Source organism: Microtus oregoni, unplaced genomic scaffold, assembly GCF_018167655.1.
Source record: "Microtus oregoni isolate MIOR12 unplaced genomic scaffold, Mior012 000005F_ref0000423, whole genome shotgun sequence".
In the NCBI taxonomy this organism is placed as follows: Eukaryota; Metazoa; Chordata; class Mammalia; order Rodentia; family Cricetidae; genus Microtus; species Microtus oregoni.
The window spans coordinates 62,802,171-62,818,021 of record NW_024543064.1 but is presented as its reverse complement, the minus strand read 5'-3'; the positions used below and the strand labels follow the sequence as shown (position 1 = coordinate 62,818,021).

The 15,851-nt window shown below is 40.5% G+C and overlaps 1 protein-coding gene across 3 annotated transcripts in view; it reads right to left on the bottom strand.

Annotated features, from left to right (window-relative positions):
* Bnc2 (basonuclin 2) overlaps positions 1-15,851 on the bottom strand; it is a 399,076-nt gene that overhangs the window by 99,403 nt on the left and 283,822 nt on the right. The window lies entirely within an intron of this gene.

Below are 15,851 nucleotides of genomic sequence, written 5' to 3'. Positions count from 1 at the left end.
TCAGAGGGTCCTCATCTGGGTGCTTCCCCACGAAGCTTTCCTGGCATCATCTGGTGTAAGCGCTCTTCCTTGATCAAGTACCTGAAACTGGCCATAGCAGGAGGATCAATGAGTAGCAGAGCAGGAATGGAACATGGAACTGCACCAAACTGTGACTGACTCTCTCTGTGTTTACAAAATTACATGGCTTTTAATCATAAAGAAATAGAGGATATCATTTCTAAACATCTGCAAATGTTTCTTTTATTTACATTTTTTCCTTTGTTCTTTTTCTTGCTTAAGACATCATATTAGAAAACAAAAATTTATTTTTTCATTTGCTCTATATAGCAGTTTTGTCATCTATAATTTATGTAAATAATAAAGTACTTGTTTTCCTTCCAGAGTATATAATCACTATCCTGTTTTTTACCAAGTATCTTTTATTTTTATTTTCTTTTGTAGGTAAAGTCACACACATTGAAAAAAAAAAGTGTTACATTAAAATCAAATAAGTTTTCTCCATTTATGACTAAGGAGCACAAAAAAGCTGTGATTAAACTAATTTCCTAGTCACATAGTAAAACAACAGCCTTTACATATTTCTGTTATAAACTTACACATGATTTCTTCAAAAACACATATAACCTGCTGGTATCTAACCTTTTACTGCAAAGCAACTGTCAACGAAAGCCACTAAAGTGTTATATACTCTACTTCAGTAAACTTGGAAAGTAAAACAAGTTTCTGTTTTCCAACTTCAGTCAAAGTTGACATACTTCCAAATGTTAAAAAAATAATTTTAGAATCCTAGGAGGTTGCTTGGTTCCGAGGGGTAAAAATAGGAAATACAAACTTTGGAGCCTTTTGTTTATGTTTTAAAATTGCCCAAGTGTTATTAAAAGGTGAACTAAAAACATGTAGTGCAATCTGATGTCATAAAAAAATATACTATAGGTGGTGGTACATGTTTACAGTCCCAGCACTGGGGATGCAGGATGATTGCGAGTTGGAGGCTAGCCTAGGCTAGGAAGTGGCTTCTAAAGAAGAGATTTCTCTTCTTTAGAACTGGAATAAAGACATTAATTCTAAGTAAACTAAAAGGAAATTTAAAGATTCGTTCTCATTTGACTGTTTTCAGAAAGATGAGGGCCCTTTTACAAAGTTTGAACAGATGTCCAAGGTCACTGAAAACCCAGCTAAACTTACAATCTTGCAGGCTGTTGAGTTCCCTGTGTGCTTGGCCTTGACGCCTGGAGTCTGACTGTGAGTAACTTGCATGTCTTCATCAACTACATCAAGTCAGACGATTTTATCTAAGTCTCTGCTACAGTCCTAATGTCAGCATTATTTCTATTTCAAATACAGTGATGACTTCCAAACAAGAGTCTTGGCACAGTTCCATGTGGGTATAATTTCCATTAAGTCTCCCAGGGCTTTAGGATGACCACTTACTACAGTACTGACCCCAAACTGTTCATGACCCCCCGTCCCCATGTCTATGTCTTGGGACCCACCTTGCCAACGCTCACTCTTGGCTTTGTGAGTTGACTTGCATTGACCAATAGGGCACCAATAACTAGGAAGGAAACAGATCCTTTAAAGGCTTGCACACTTCAGCTTTCCCTCTTCTGCTGCATCTATGAACAAACTGTGGCTAACCTACAAACAGTGAGCAGCAAACCAATCACTTTGGTTGTCCTAATGAACAACAAGGAAGGTCATCCTAGACCACCAGCCCTGGTCAATGTCCACTCACTGCAGATGCTCAATTTACCCCTATGAAGCCAGTAGCATTTGGATAATTTGCATGGGACTGTGCAGGACCGATGCACTCATTTGAAAGATCAACTTCCACTGATGCTGATGCTCTGTTTCCAGCCACATTCCTAATCCTTCTTCAAAGCTTCCATCAGACTACTCTGCATTTTTATAGACCTTTTTCATGATACAAAACATTACTAAAAAGAAAAGATGTGGTAAAATTCAACAAAAAGTATCTATAATGGCAATATACATTTTCTTGCTGTTAAGTTCCACCGAATCCCTTCCTTCAGCCCTTCACATCACTATTAAACTGTGTAAACTTGTACTATATTTCTATCTAGTATGCATTTCTAGATTTTGGTTTTGTATTCATTTGTTTTCTCTTAATTTCATAAAGACAAACTACAAAACCTACTTCCCATCAGTCTTGCAGTTAAGCCCTACCCATCGTCTCTGCTACATTAAATAAAGCTCTATTCACTTCTCAGAAACTCTGCCTAGAATTCTAATTCAAACTAAGCTCTGCTTTAAAGGAAAAATGTTAAAAATCTAACTGTAATAACCTTTACATGAATTTTGTATTTTCACACTTTCAAACACATGTTTGATAAATAAATAAGGGAATATTTGGCGAACGTTTTCCAAATCAGAATTTAATGTCTGCTCTAAACCAAATCTGTATTAAAATTAAAAAGTTCAATTACCTGGTGGCCCTCAAGGTCATTACTACTAAATACAAGCAATTACTACTACTTAGTAACAAACTAACAAAAAATATGTAAATGTATGAAGCATGTATAAATATATAGTGTTATTAACTAATTTACAACACATTCATAAGCCCTATAAAAGCAAAAATCATGTTACATTTTACAGAATTTTTTCTAAGTAGAAAAATATTCCTTCAACATATTTAGAGGTTTCAGATTTGACCTAATTATTTAAGTTTTCAACAACTAGACAGGGGAAGATATTTATACCACTTGTATATTTATTCCACAGGAAACTATGCTTTAGTTTTGTGAATGCCATTCTCAAGCACGTTATTTGGATTTTAGTACTGTCCTTAAGACAAATACTCAAAGATGCAAACTTATTCAATACATAAGTATGTTCGGTCTCCCCGGAACAGACTCAAAACACTGAAAAGAATGAGCCTCACAAAACTTCCTCAGTATTCAGATACATGAAGGTTATAGAAACATACAGATATAACAAGAATGAAAGAATGCTGTAGAGAAATAACATATTTTTTGTTACCATATAATACTAGCATTTGCATTCTGCCATCTTGAGTTTCTAGAAGCATCTATGAGAAGGTCCACTTACCCCTTCATAAAGAAATGCAACCAGCAATCAGAACAAAAGCTCAAACTGTCTAAAACAATGACAGCCAGACTTAGGAGAAGACATATTTGGCCAAGGTATAGGCAAATCTTAAAACATTTGTGGAATTTAACTATCGGACACTCCTTAGGTCTGGGAGACCACAGTTTATACCCAGAATGCTGTTTGGGCTCTCAAAGCAATATCTTCTGGTGAATAAATCCTAAAGGAAAACCCTACTCTACAGCATTCTATACAAAGTCCCCCTTCAAAGATGCTCCACTCCAGTGGGCCCCGGCCCAGGTCCCCTTCCACGTGAGAACTATGGTATAATAAAGCCTTCCTCCATCTAGAGAAACATTCTTCGAGTTTTACTGTACATCTTTGGTAATTTTGATACTTTAGCCACCAAAGTTATTCCACAATGTGAACCTTAGGAAGTATAATTTATCTATTAGCAGCCGGAGTCCAGATGAGAGGTAGAGCAGAGGAAAAGGGGCAGGCAAGGCAGTTGGTGCTATTTAAGGTCTCTTTTGCATAGGCCCCCAAATGTGAGAATACCTTCCTTAGGGACCCCCTACTGTCACTTTCTTAATCATATGCACATAGAACTTCCTTACCAAATAATCTTCCGGTGACTAAAATTCTACACATCGAGCAAAGAAAACGAACACGCAGAATGCTGACTCCCTCCAAAGTTTATTTTCTTTATAAAGTATGCTATAATTGAATGTAAAACTTCTACATTCTAACTGATGCAATTTCCCCCCAAGCAGCACTGGCAATGGCAATTCCACCTTGTCCTAAGCGATGACTTCACAAGTGGCTTCCACACATAGTCTGCACTAAGCTCCAATGGATCACCCTGGCATTCTCACTGAAAAGAGAACTTAAATAAGCGTTCACTAACTTGTCAAATCATTTAAGAGCTAAAGAATAGACAGGAAGCAAATATAATTTGATAAATAAGCAGATATTTCTGTAACAGACAGCAAAATCTAATTAAACCGAAAGAAAATAAATACCATAGTTCAAAACTTCGGGGTGAAGCTAAAAGTTACTTCTGTTTGTCAGTTTTTTAATGACAGAGTCTAAACTAACAATAGAACCAAGGGATCTGAGAAAGGCTCAAGTGTCTTTTTTAAAAGGCATGAATTTGTCAGTAAAGTTGTAAATATGGCCAAAGTGCCCATTTACATATAACTGGTTATTGTACTAACTATAGATCTGGCTTATATATCTGTTACAAAATGCAGCTCATGATTTTTGTTCTCTTTTGTGTAGCTGCAGTCACACTCCACTACCGAAAGCTAAAATAGGAATGTGCTGCCTTGCTTAGCACCTGTCTGCAGTGCCCACTGAAGTATCTGCTTGGCACCTGTCTGTAGTGCCCACTGAAGTATCTGCTTAGCACCTGTCTGCAGTGCCCACTGAGTCTCTGTCCATCTGTCTGCAGTGCCCACTGAGTCTCTGTCCATTTGTCTGCAGTGCCCACTGAGTCTCTGTCCACCTGTCTGCAGTGCCCACTGAAGTCTCTGTCCACCTGTCTGCAGTGCCCACTGAGTCTCTGTCCACCTGTCTGCAGTGCCCACTGAAGTCTCTGTCCACTTGTCTGCAGTGCCCACTGAGTCTCTGTCCACCTGTCTGCAGTGCCCACTGAAGTCTCTGTCCATCTGTCTGCAGTGCCCACTGAAGTCTCTGTCCACCTGTCTGCAGTGCCCACTGAGTCTCTGTCCACCTGTCTGCAGTGCCCACTGAAGTCTCTGTCCACCTGTCTGCAGTGCCCACTGAGTCTCTGTCCACCTGTCTGCAGTGCCCACTGAAGTCTCTGTCCACCTGTCTGCAGTGCCCACTGAGTCTCTGTCCACCTGTCTGCAGTGCCCACTGAAGTCTCTGTCCACCTGTCTGCAGTGCCCACTGAAGTATCTGCTTAGCAACTGTCTGCAGTGCCCACTGAGTCTCTGTCCACCTGTCTGCAGTGCCCACTGAGTCTCTGTCCACCTGTCTGCAGTGCCCACTGAGTCTCTGTCCACCTGTCTGCAGTGCCCACTGAGTCTCTGTCCACCTGTCTGCAGTGCCCACTGAGTCTCTGTCCACCTGTCTGCAGTGCCCACTGAGTCTCTGTCCACCTGTCTGCAGTGCCCACTGAGTCTCTGTCCATCTGTCTGCAGTGCCCACTGAAGTCTCTGTCCACCTGTCTGCAGTGCCCACTGAGTCTCTGTCCACCTGTCTGCAGTGCCCACTGAAGTCTCTGTCCACCTGTCTGCAGTGCCCACTGAGTCTCTGTCCACCTGTCTGCAGTGGCCACTGAGTCTCTGTCCACCTGTCTGCAGTGCCCACTGAGTCTCTGTCCACCTGTCTGCAGTGCCCACTGAAGTCTCTGTCCACCTGTCTGCAGTGCCCACTGAGTCTCTGTCCACCTGTCTGCAGTGCCCACTGAGTCTCTGTCCACCTGTCTGCAGTGCCCACTGAGTCTCTGTCCACCTGTCTGCAGTGCCCACTGAGTCTCTGTCCATCTGTCTGCAGTGCCCACTGAAGTCTCTGTCCACCTGTCTGCAGTGCCCACTGAGTCTCTGTCCACCTGTCTGCAGTGCCCACTGAAGTCTCTGTCCACCTGTCTGCAGTGCCCACTGAGTCTCTGTCCACCTGTCTGCAGTGGCCACTGAGTCTCTGTCCACCTGTCTGCAGTGCCCACTGAGTCTCTGTCCACCTGTCTGCAGTGCCCACTGAAGTCTCTGTCCACCTGTCTGCAGTGCCCACTGAGTCTCTGTCCACCTGTCTGCAGTGCCCACTGAGTCTCTGTCCACCTGTCTGCAGTGCCCACTGAGTCCCTGTCCACCTGTCTGCAGTGGCCACTGAAGTCTCAGTGGATGAATTCACTTCCTTCAGTCTTATAAATAAGAAGCAAAATTCAAAAACAAAAGCAAAACAAAACTAAAATAAAAATGGAGTATTAAAAAGGGGGCAAAGAATGATAAAATTTTAAAAATTATACTCTAAATAAACACTATATCAAATTATACATTTCTAAGTTAGCAACAAGCATCAGAAATTACTTTTATTTCTTATTTGCCTCTAACTTTTTTTGGATTTATTTCCCATGTTTTAACAATGTTTACAATTTCTCTTTATTAAAACCTGATCCCAGAGTAAAGGATATTTCATTTCCCTCATTTTTCTGCCATATAACTATTTCTGTTTTGCACTTCAAAGATATAACCAAGACTAACGAGAAATTAATAGAAGAGATGCAGTAAATTCTTGTCTATAAAATTTTTGTTTCAAAGAAGGTGAAAATTTTCATATAGGAAGTTAATGGTCACAGAAATATTCTGTGTATGTTCGGAAAATAATAAGATCTTTATTTAAATGTTAGGTGCTTTAAATATTTTATTATTCTACACTCAGAAATTTGACATGCTAGTGTTTTATCATATCATATATTAACATGCATTTTACAGGAGCATATAGGTATATAGAAAACACCAAAACCAAGAGAGGCACCTGCTATGCCACCACCAAAGATTTCCTAAAGGTGACTGAGGAAAATAATTTCCATTAACCATTTTTTCCCAGCCTGAATTTAGAGACTGTCCTAAGGCTACAGGTATTGGTGATTACAAAAATACACAAGCAAAGGAGATAATGGCCTTGCTTAATTAAAATGTAAAACTTCAGCATCTGCACTCTGCCTCTCGGATTTAAAGGAGGCTTCCTCCGCTCTCTTGACAAGAGCATTCAGACTGCAGGGAGGCTACAAAAGCGCTAATGACATTTACCCCTCTAATAAGAGCTGTTCACACTTCATGGTTTTCCCTGTTATTGCTCGGGACAGACACTAGCACCTCATTGAAAGATCAGTGCTGCGAGGGAAAAAGGCCTCCTGAGACACTGCAGACCTGAGGAAAAAGCACTAAATCAGAGGCTGTTCCAGAGAGGACATGCTTGGTCCTCAAGGGCTCTCCCGCACCCTATGGCCACGGCAATGAGCGCCTCCCCCACTCCCTGAAGACAGACAGAGGGAAGGCTAGGCAGGAAAGAAATACACTTCCTTCAGGTACCCTAGGCCTCGCCATGTCAAAATGTCCTGGGCTGCTTTCAGCTAATCGCCATGGATGTGTGGCTGGATGAATAACACGCTGACCTTTTCACCTAAGAAACCACAATCTGAATCCAGCAGGAAGTCACCAGAGGATCAATGGACAGAGACACTCATATTTTAAAGTAACAAAGCACTACAAGAAAGGAAAGGGAGAGACATTTATTTTTTTAAACCATGGTTTTGGCCACTGATTCAACCGGCTTCCCTGGCTCTGCTATTACACACCGAACCCGGATCCAGAACTGACAGGCTCCCAGCACTGGCCTTCCCGATCCCAGAATCTGGCACAGGCCCACGGCTACTGCAAGAGGGATGTTCCCTCACAAGTCAGTGCGTGGAGCAGCAACCCTGCTGCTGAGAGAGTGATGGCTGACTCAATGGAACATGCTCAGCATGAACTCAAGCTGCTGGCAGAGATGCCAGCGCAGACACAAGGGGTTCTTAATTACTCTTTCAAGAGGAATTTGAACGTATCTTATTGTTCATTTACGTCTAACCATGACTGTATATTTAAATACAAGCAAATAAATGAGGCAATTTAAGGGGCTTCTCTGACCCCCAATTTTGTGTATTACCAACACAGGATGAACAAACAGGTCTAATGTGATCAGGTACACTAGAGACAAAACCTACAGTCTATGAAGTCCAAAGTTCACATGCCAATGCCTTTATAAGTCTGGGTTACTATGATCATGAGCCAACTGTCAAGGGTCTATGTCCCCCTCTAAGGATGCAGAAATGCGTATTGCCAACAGAGTTTTACTTCAGAGCGGTATTGCAGAAAAATGCAGAACATACCACAGTTTAGAGTACTGCATTTGCGTAACACTAATTTTAACACAACACAAAACAAAAATCCACAGTAGGGAAAAGCATATTAAAATAAAAATAGAAAATACAAAACCACATTACTCATGTTAAGTAGGAAGCTGCCTGTGACACTGTTATTATGGCTTTGTTAGAGAAAATTACACGAGAACCTTTCGCTCTCTGAGTCTAAAGCATGTTTTTAGGGGTCTCTACATAAGAATCACACAGGAAACAGGCCGTGAATTCTGGATAGAAAATGCCCCGCTGACCGAAGTTCATTCTCTTGTGGGGTTTCTGCACTCTACTTTGATGTAGTCGTCCGAGGCAATCCATTGCTCTATGCATACCTATCACTACTTTGCCTATTCTCCAAGTCCCTACCTGAAGTCCCCTTTGAGTGTAGAAGAGAAAGTGCTAGTGGGGAGCGAGAGAAAACAGTGAAAGCATCACTCCATTGCCACCAATAAGTAGAAACACGGCCTAGAGGGAAACAGGACCACAATGGTAAGGTAATTATGTACCAGGTCCCAGGGTTGTAAAAACAAACGCTGGATTAGTGAGCCATCAGAATCACTTCACTTAGAAAGGGGTATACAAGCACCGACTAATCAAAATCCACGCCCACAGAACCCGCGCTCGGAGCTGGCAATCAGGTGAAATCAATTTCCCCATAAACTTAGTCCTATCTCTTTCAAATATAGTGTTCTCCTTGCATGGAAGAAAGTTCCTCCTCCTCTCCCCTGTTTCAACACATCTTCACAGCCTAGTTCCACGTGGCAGTGGTGACACTAAGTTCTGATTGCTGTCAGCGTAGCCTATGTCAACATCATACACGGATCAGACAGACGTACTTTTAGCTATGCTCGTCCCATCTGTATGGATGGAGTAAAAGCTTCCAGAAGCCTCTACAGATCCTTATCTCATTTCTACCTCTCGGTCCTTCGCCATTTCACACATTAGTATTTGAAGTGGAAGGCAGCTGCACCCCTAAAAGAAAAAAGCTAATAGAGCCTGGCCTTAAAACCTTCCTCATGCTTCACTGTTGAAACACCTGCCCCTCCTGACAAACTGAGAAAAAGCACACAGTGGCTCAAATAAAATGTATGGAAGAGTAGGGAAACCATGAAATGTATGTTGTCCTAGAAACTTAAAGGGCAGAGACAGGGACTAAAGCCTGATCTACTTAAGGAATTAAATTTACTGAGCTGCACCATGAACCTATGATGTTTTAACTGTTTGTTATAAAAAGTCTTCTTAAGAAGGTACCACCAAGAAAAAGAAACATATAGATATGTCATTCTGGTATACTTAGAAAGCTAATTGGTGGCTCACTTCAGATTTAACCCGAAGTCCAGGAGTTGTCCATCTTACTTCAGTGAAGGACATATAGGAGAGCTACTCTGGAGACAACAAGAGTTTAATCAATGCCATCTGAAAGAATATGCAGACCAGGTGGTAGTGGCACACATCTTTAAACCCAGAATTTGAGAGGCAGCGCCAGACACATCAGAGTTCAAGGTCAGTCTGGTCTACAGACTTCCAGACCAGCCAGGCTACATAGAGAAATCCTGTCTTGACAAACCAAATAGAATGTGCATCTAAGTAAACTTGAACTGGTTCTTAGCAAATACAATTCGCTAAGGAATGGTGGGCTCACTTCTGTTTCTCCTGGTGAATGCAGAGGCCTCTTTCTATGTTCAATACACAGCCCAATTGCTGAAGTCTCAGCATCTCATCCCAGAATTTGGTAAGCTGTTTGGTTCTATGGCACAAGGGTAAAGGGCAGAGTATTTTCTCTTTAGCTCTGAGCATTAAACATCAAGCTGCATCCTGATGTCTAAAGACTTTGTTTTCATTCTTGCTCAAATAGTTAGAGCTATGCCAAGATTCAAAATCCCTGCATTCAACTTCCAGCTCCAAGTATGCCTAAGACTTTTAGCTATGGTAACTTTAAAACCAGGGACAATAGTCTCCCAAACTATCTCTTTAATAGGAAGGCTAAAAGAACTGCCAGGGTGTTTGTAGATGACCTAGGAACTCCTGAAAACAATTTAAACATGAGACACTGCCCCAAATCATCTATCTTCTGCAAGTCCCTGCCAGAAACGGGGATACTGACAATGTATGCCTATGTTCTTCCTCTGAAAAAGGTTCACACCCTGGTGACAGGATGAAAGACACCTTTCTTGTGGAGTATGACGATTATCCTATCTTTACCTGGGATCGAATGATTTCTCCTTCAGTCATTTGCACAGTCTCTTAGTTTTCATCAAGTCATTTCCTTCCCATCAATTGCTCATGGTTGTCTTGCTCATTATCGCGTGGGCCTTCAGAAAGACCTGTGTTGGTGGACTTGGTGCACAGTAATTAACTGATTAAAAGTCTCCTTAAATGAACTATATATAGGCACTTCCTTCTTTCTGCTTCTGGAAAAAAGCTTGTGAGGCCAACTAATACTCATGTAAAAATCTGCCTATTTTGGTTTCTAGTGCTGGGAACTGAACTCAGGGCCTCATACAAGTTAGGCAAATCGCTGCCACTGAGCTGCAGCCTTACCTACGACGTTAGGCTCATGTTAAAGCCTACTCTAATCGTTTTTAACAAGTCTCATTTATTCCTCACCAGGGACTCAGAGAGTTACCAAAAGAATTGATGAAAGAGAGAGATAGAAAGAACAGTGTATTATAGACCACACCATTTTTTTTAAAAGGCACACATGCCAACATACATAGAGCAATAATTATTAATAAAGTGTGCCATGGGCTAGTTATGGCATGACATATTTAAACCTAATTTCACTATATTGCAGTATTTATAGATGGAGAAACTGATATTGACAAGTTATAGCTTGTTACAGCTCTTAAGTCACAGCTGTCAAAGGTGAAACTAAGATTCATACCAAGTTTGTCCCCCTGCAGTGTCCAGTGTCTCTGTCACTATTCTCTCCTGCCTCTCATTTACATTCAAATATGTTCAAATGCCTATGCATGTTTGTGTGTGTGTGACATTATGTACATGTAATTGATTTAAAACAGAAGAACAGCTACCCTTGTGTCTGATTGGTTGGAAAAGCACTCTGTTCTAAGGGGCATAGTGAAATATAAAATTCCAGAATTCAAGGCTATTCTATAAACTAAAATGAGCAGGTAGGTGCCAGTCTGTCATCATTTATCATCTTTTTGCCATCGTATTAACAGCTGTCGTTGGCTGGATTAGTAGCCCTTCATGTACCTTGTCTTATTTTCACAACAAAGCTGGGAGGTGCCATTATTATGCTGTTTTACAGGTGAGGGACTTACGTTAAATAAAGGCTAAGGCCTAATTTCATACTCCTGATAAGACTTTAAGCCAGGAATCCAAGTCATGAATCTGCTTTCCCACGCAGAACCCTGGAGAACGGTCAACATGTGGGCTGGGTGTGGGCTAAGAAGGGAATACGAGATATGTGGTTCTTATATTCAGGAAGCTCACTGTACATCACCGTGCCAATTAGAAGCTTCTGCGATCATAGAAAAGTCACATAACCTCTTTGGACCTCAACGTCCCAAATGTTAATTTACTGAAATTTACAAGAGGGGCTGGATGGGGATCCAGAGAGCAAACATTGAATTTACTTCTCATGGGGTCATTTAAGTATGTGTTTGTTTAATATTGACATTTTCTAACTCACAGATACCACAGAAATGTTTATTTCTGCATAGACCACTGCTAGAAAGCCTGAAAGCCTTTGCTTCTTGCTACAGTTGAACCTGCTGGGTCCACCCCTAGTCAGTTCTTTGGCCAACTGGAATTGCCGGGCATTGCATGAGCTCCATAGCAAAATATCATTATTTAGTACATTTAAGCGTATTTGCTTGTAACTGATATGGAGTGAGTGAATTTGTATTACTTTGCCACAATGGCAGGAGAGACATTTTAACAACTGACTGTATTTAAACTGTGGTGGGGACCTGAAGGAAGCAATCATGAGATAGAAATCACAACAGAAGGAAGGACTCCAGTGTTTCAGCTAGTCCTGGTGAAAAACTGGACTTCAACTGATTCCTACAGGAGAAGAAATCACCCATGCGGGCAGAACAGTGGGGACTTACAGGTAAATGAACCCCTTCCTAAGTGGACCCCATGCTGAGGAAGAGGTACTTCCTTCAAGTTCTCAGAGCTTTTATTATGCTAATGTGTATCATGCCTGCTCAGAGAGGGCTCCAGCATAGGCTCCGCCCACCTCTAAATCTAGACTCCTTGCTAAAGTCAGTCTTCAAAAAGTGCTAGACATGCATGGCTTGCTCCATTAAGGCCCCAAGACCCCGGTGACTGGCAGTGTGCTTTACTTCTTCTCTGCTCACAGCCTGCTGACACTGCTAATTATTCACAAAGTCAGAACTGGTTCTTAGAATCCTGGAAGGACTCAAAGTGGGGAGAGTTCCAAAGACAAGATTGTACATGCACCCAGGAAAGTTAGCTGTTCAAGCTAAAGAGAGACTATGCAAAAAAATTTTATTTTTAAATGACTAATCAACAGTGATAATCATCTGTATTATTAGTTCTTAAGTCAAAGACAGAAAGAAAATGAGGAACAAGATGGCATGACGGCCACTGTTTTTATTGGTTAACAATAAATGTATCTGTATAGAACAGCCTGTAATAATAATAATAATTATTATTATTATTTTAGTCACAAAAAATATACTTAGCATTTAAGTGAATATTCCCATTTTACTTTTCCAGAGCAAGCTTGCGCTCTCCTTTCTGAATAAAGACTTTAGCGGTACACAGAAGAACACTGGGATTTTCACCTTTAGGAAATGGCCCATCTTCTTACATGGTTGTGGTTCAATTTATGTTGTGCATTTTACATTCAACTGGCTGGCTTACAGAGCACCCAGATACCACCTATGTGAAAGGCTCCTGAGCAGATCCGCCAATCTTTACAATAACTGTGTGGCCACCCTGTCACCTTTCTTTTTCTTTGAACATCATACACAAATGAAAGCTTTCATCTGACTTGTGAATGGCCTGCTCTTCTCCCTCAAACAAACACTCCCAGATTAAAAAGCAGACGGCATGCCCTCCTCCACATTCAAAACTCTTGCTAAAGTTAGGAGTAGCTGGCTATATATAAAGAATGTAGGTTTGGGTCCAGAGAGAGTTAGATTAATATCCTGGCTTGACCAGTTCAACTCACCGTACATCTTCATTTGCCCGGTAACACAATCTATAGCCAACTGCTAACCAAGTCAATATGTGGTAAGACTAACAGCCACCCTAACTTGCCTTGATAATTACTCTCCTTTAACTGACATAATATTCAATATACTGTTGTTGAGAGCAATAATGCTAAAATTGATGCCTTGAGGGCTACAAGACAACTGAGTTTTAGCCAGATAAAATGACTTGTACACTAAGAGTGCATTATAGGGCTCCCCAGGTCTCAGATGAACATTTTATAGTCTACCTGTACAAAAATGTTACATATAATTATTTCAGAGTCATTTGTGCATACCTCATCATTACCACACGTAATTCTAAAGTACTGGCTAGTAATCAAGAGCTGGCCTAAAGCTTGAGAAGAAAGGGGATGTTTTTATAGCCCAAGTCCTTTTGTCTTTTACAAAATGAATGCTTTCTCAATGAGGATTTTTTAATGTTTTTGTGTCCTGCAACCTTTTGCTTTTATTCTAACCCAGAAGTGCTTTATACAGAACAAGTATATGATAAATGTTAAACAACAGAACATGCCATTTAAAGAAAATCAATACTACGTCAATTCTATCAATAAAAGAAGAAAGAAACTAAGCTTAGAGTTCCTCTAAAATGCAAAATCTATGATTTTCTAATTCTAGAATCTTAAGAAATAACACATTAAATTTAAGATTTGTTAAATTTTACATTAATGAAAATTAATCATAATTATGTTAATGGCAATATTCTTTATATGTAACATTTCCTTTCCCATTAAGAAGCTTTATATAAAGAAGCGTCTATATTTCTCTCTGTATATGTATATATATATACATATACAGAGAGAAATATATATATATGTATATATATATATATGTTCACACTTCTCATGCAACTATCTCTTATACAAAATAAAATCTACAGTATGTTTGAAAGAAGTATGTTTTCTATACTTTAGGTATATAATAGAATACTGGGGAAATTAATACATAAATAATTATTTCGTAATTTTATAAAAGCTCTGGTCAAATCAGAACAGTAGAAAACAGCAGTGTTACATGGATAAAAATTCGCAGGTTTTCTATTAACTGACAGCAAACTGTGACAGGACTTAATGCAGAGTTGCTACAATGGTAGAACAGTGTAGCCATTACACATTTGTTTGCTTGAATAGGAAGACACAATAATATGCTCCATTTATCTAAGGAAAAAATCAGTGATCAAGTACTAAAACACAGTATTGATGCAGATGCTAGCACCTCTGCAGAGACAGTAAAGATATTACTAGACAGGCTTTTGAATAAAGGAAAACTGTTAGCTAAGCTAAGGACTCTAGGCAGACATCTGTAAGGTTTCTTTCTTTGTAAAAAATAAGTATGTATCCAAAGAGATGCTAATGATGTGGTAACTACTGAGGGAAGACTTGGTACTCCAAGGGTCTCAGTATAAGCAATGACTGTAAAACTGGTTCCATGCGTTTTTTTTGTTTTTTTTTTTTGTCCTGGCTCTTCATTCTGGATCTTGCACTCTTTCATAATGCCTGGCTCCTAAGACTTATCTGTCCATTTGCTTCATTGAAATAGCATCTGAATGAGAATGTTTCCTACAGGCTCATATATTTAAGCACTTGGTGCCCAGTTAGTGGTGCCGTTTGGGGAGGTTTCGGAAGTGTGGCCTTATGGGAGAAAGTAAGTCATTGGCAGTAGGCTTCAAGAGTTTAAAGTCTTGTCATTTCTGGTTGTGCTCGCTGTTTCATGTTTATGGCTAAAATATGAACATTCAGCTCTCTTCCCTTTGCCACATCTGCTACCTGTTGTCTCTGCCTTTACACCATAAGCCACGGTGAAGTCTTCTGTAAGTCACCTTGGTCATGGGGATTTACCAAAGCAACAGAAAAGTAACACATACAAACTGAAAATGCCATATTTAATTATTGTCATCCTCAGTCCATCTTCTGTGGGCCAAAGCTTCTGTGCGTTCCAAGCTAAGGCTCCCACTGAACTAAAAAGTCAACCAATTATGTGGGTAAAAGGTTGGTCTACCTCATCTTCAACTTTTCCTGTTTCTACTCACTGTCTGCTGTTCTGTCCTCACTGATCCTGGAGGAAGCATGTAAAAGAAAGCCATGAGTGTGTATGTTCTCATCCCAGATTAAAGCCTGGAGAGACTGGGGGCTTGCCACTCAATATAGATGCAGTCTGTGTAATACGTCTGGCAGCTAAGGACTTGCATATTGCATGGGCTGGCTCAGATCATAAGCATCAGCTTTATCTGTGGTACTAGACAGGCTGGCATGGTCATAAACATCTTTCTTTTTGAACGCTCAGTTCTGGACACACCTCCACAGAAAACGTGAAAGGAGACTTTAGATTCTATCTCTCAAATGAAATTTCCTTCAACATAAGACAGTATTCTATCATCCAGATTTTGGGTCCCTCAATGTGTTTTTCTCAACATTTATCCCTTAAAGGTTTTAGGAAAGCAGACAGACATGAGAAATTTCAGAGGCAATGACTTATGGTATAGCACCCAAAAGGTAATGAGAGATGGGTCCTGTTGGTAGGGCAAAGGGCATAGGCTTCCCAGATAAATCTGAAGCCCTCACCACATTAGAAATGTCACTAGAATAAAGGAGGGGCTCCAGGTCACAAGATGGCCATCCACATGTATATTTTCCAGTATTTCTAGC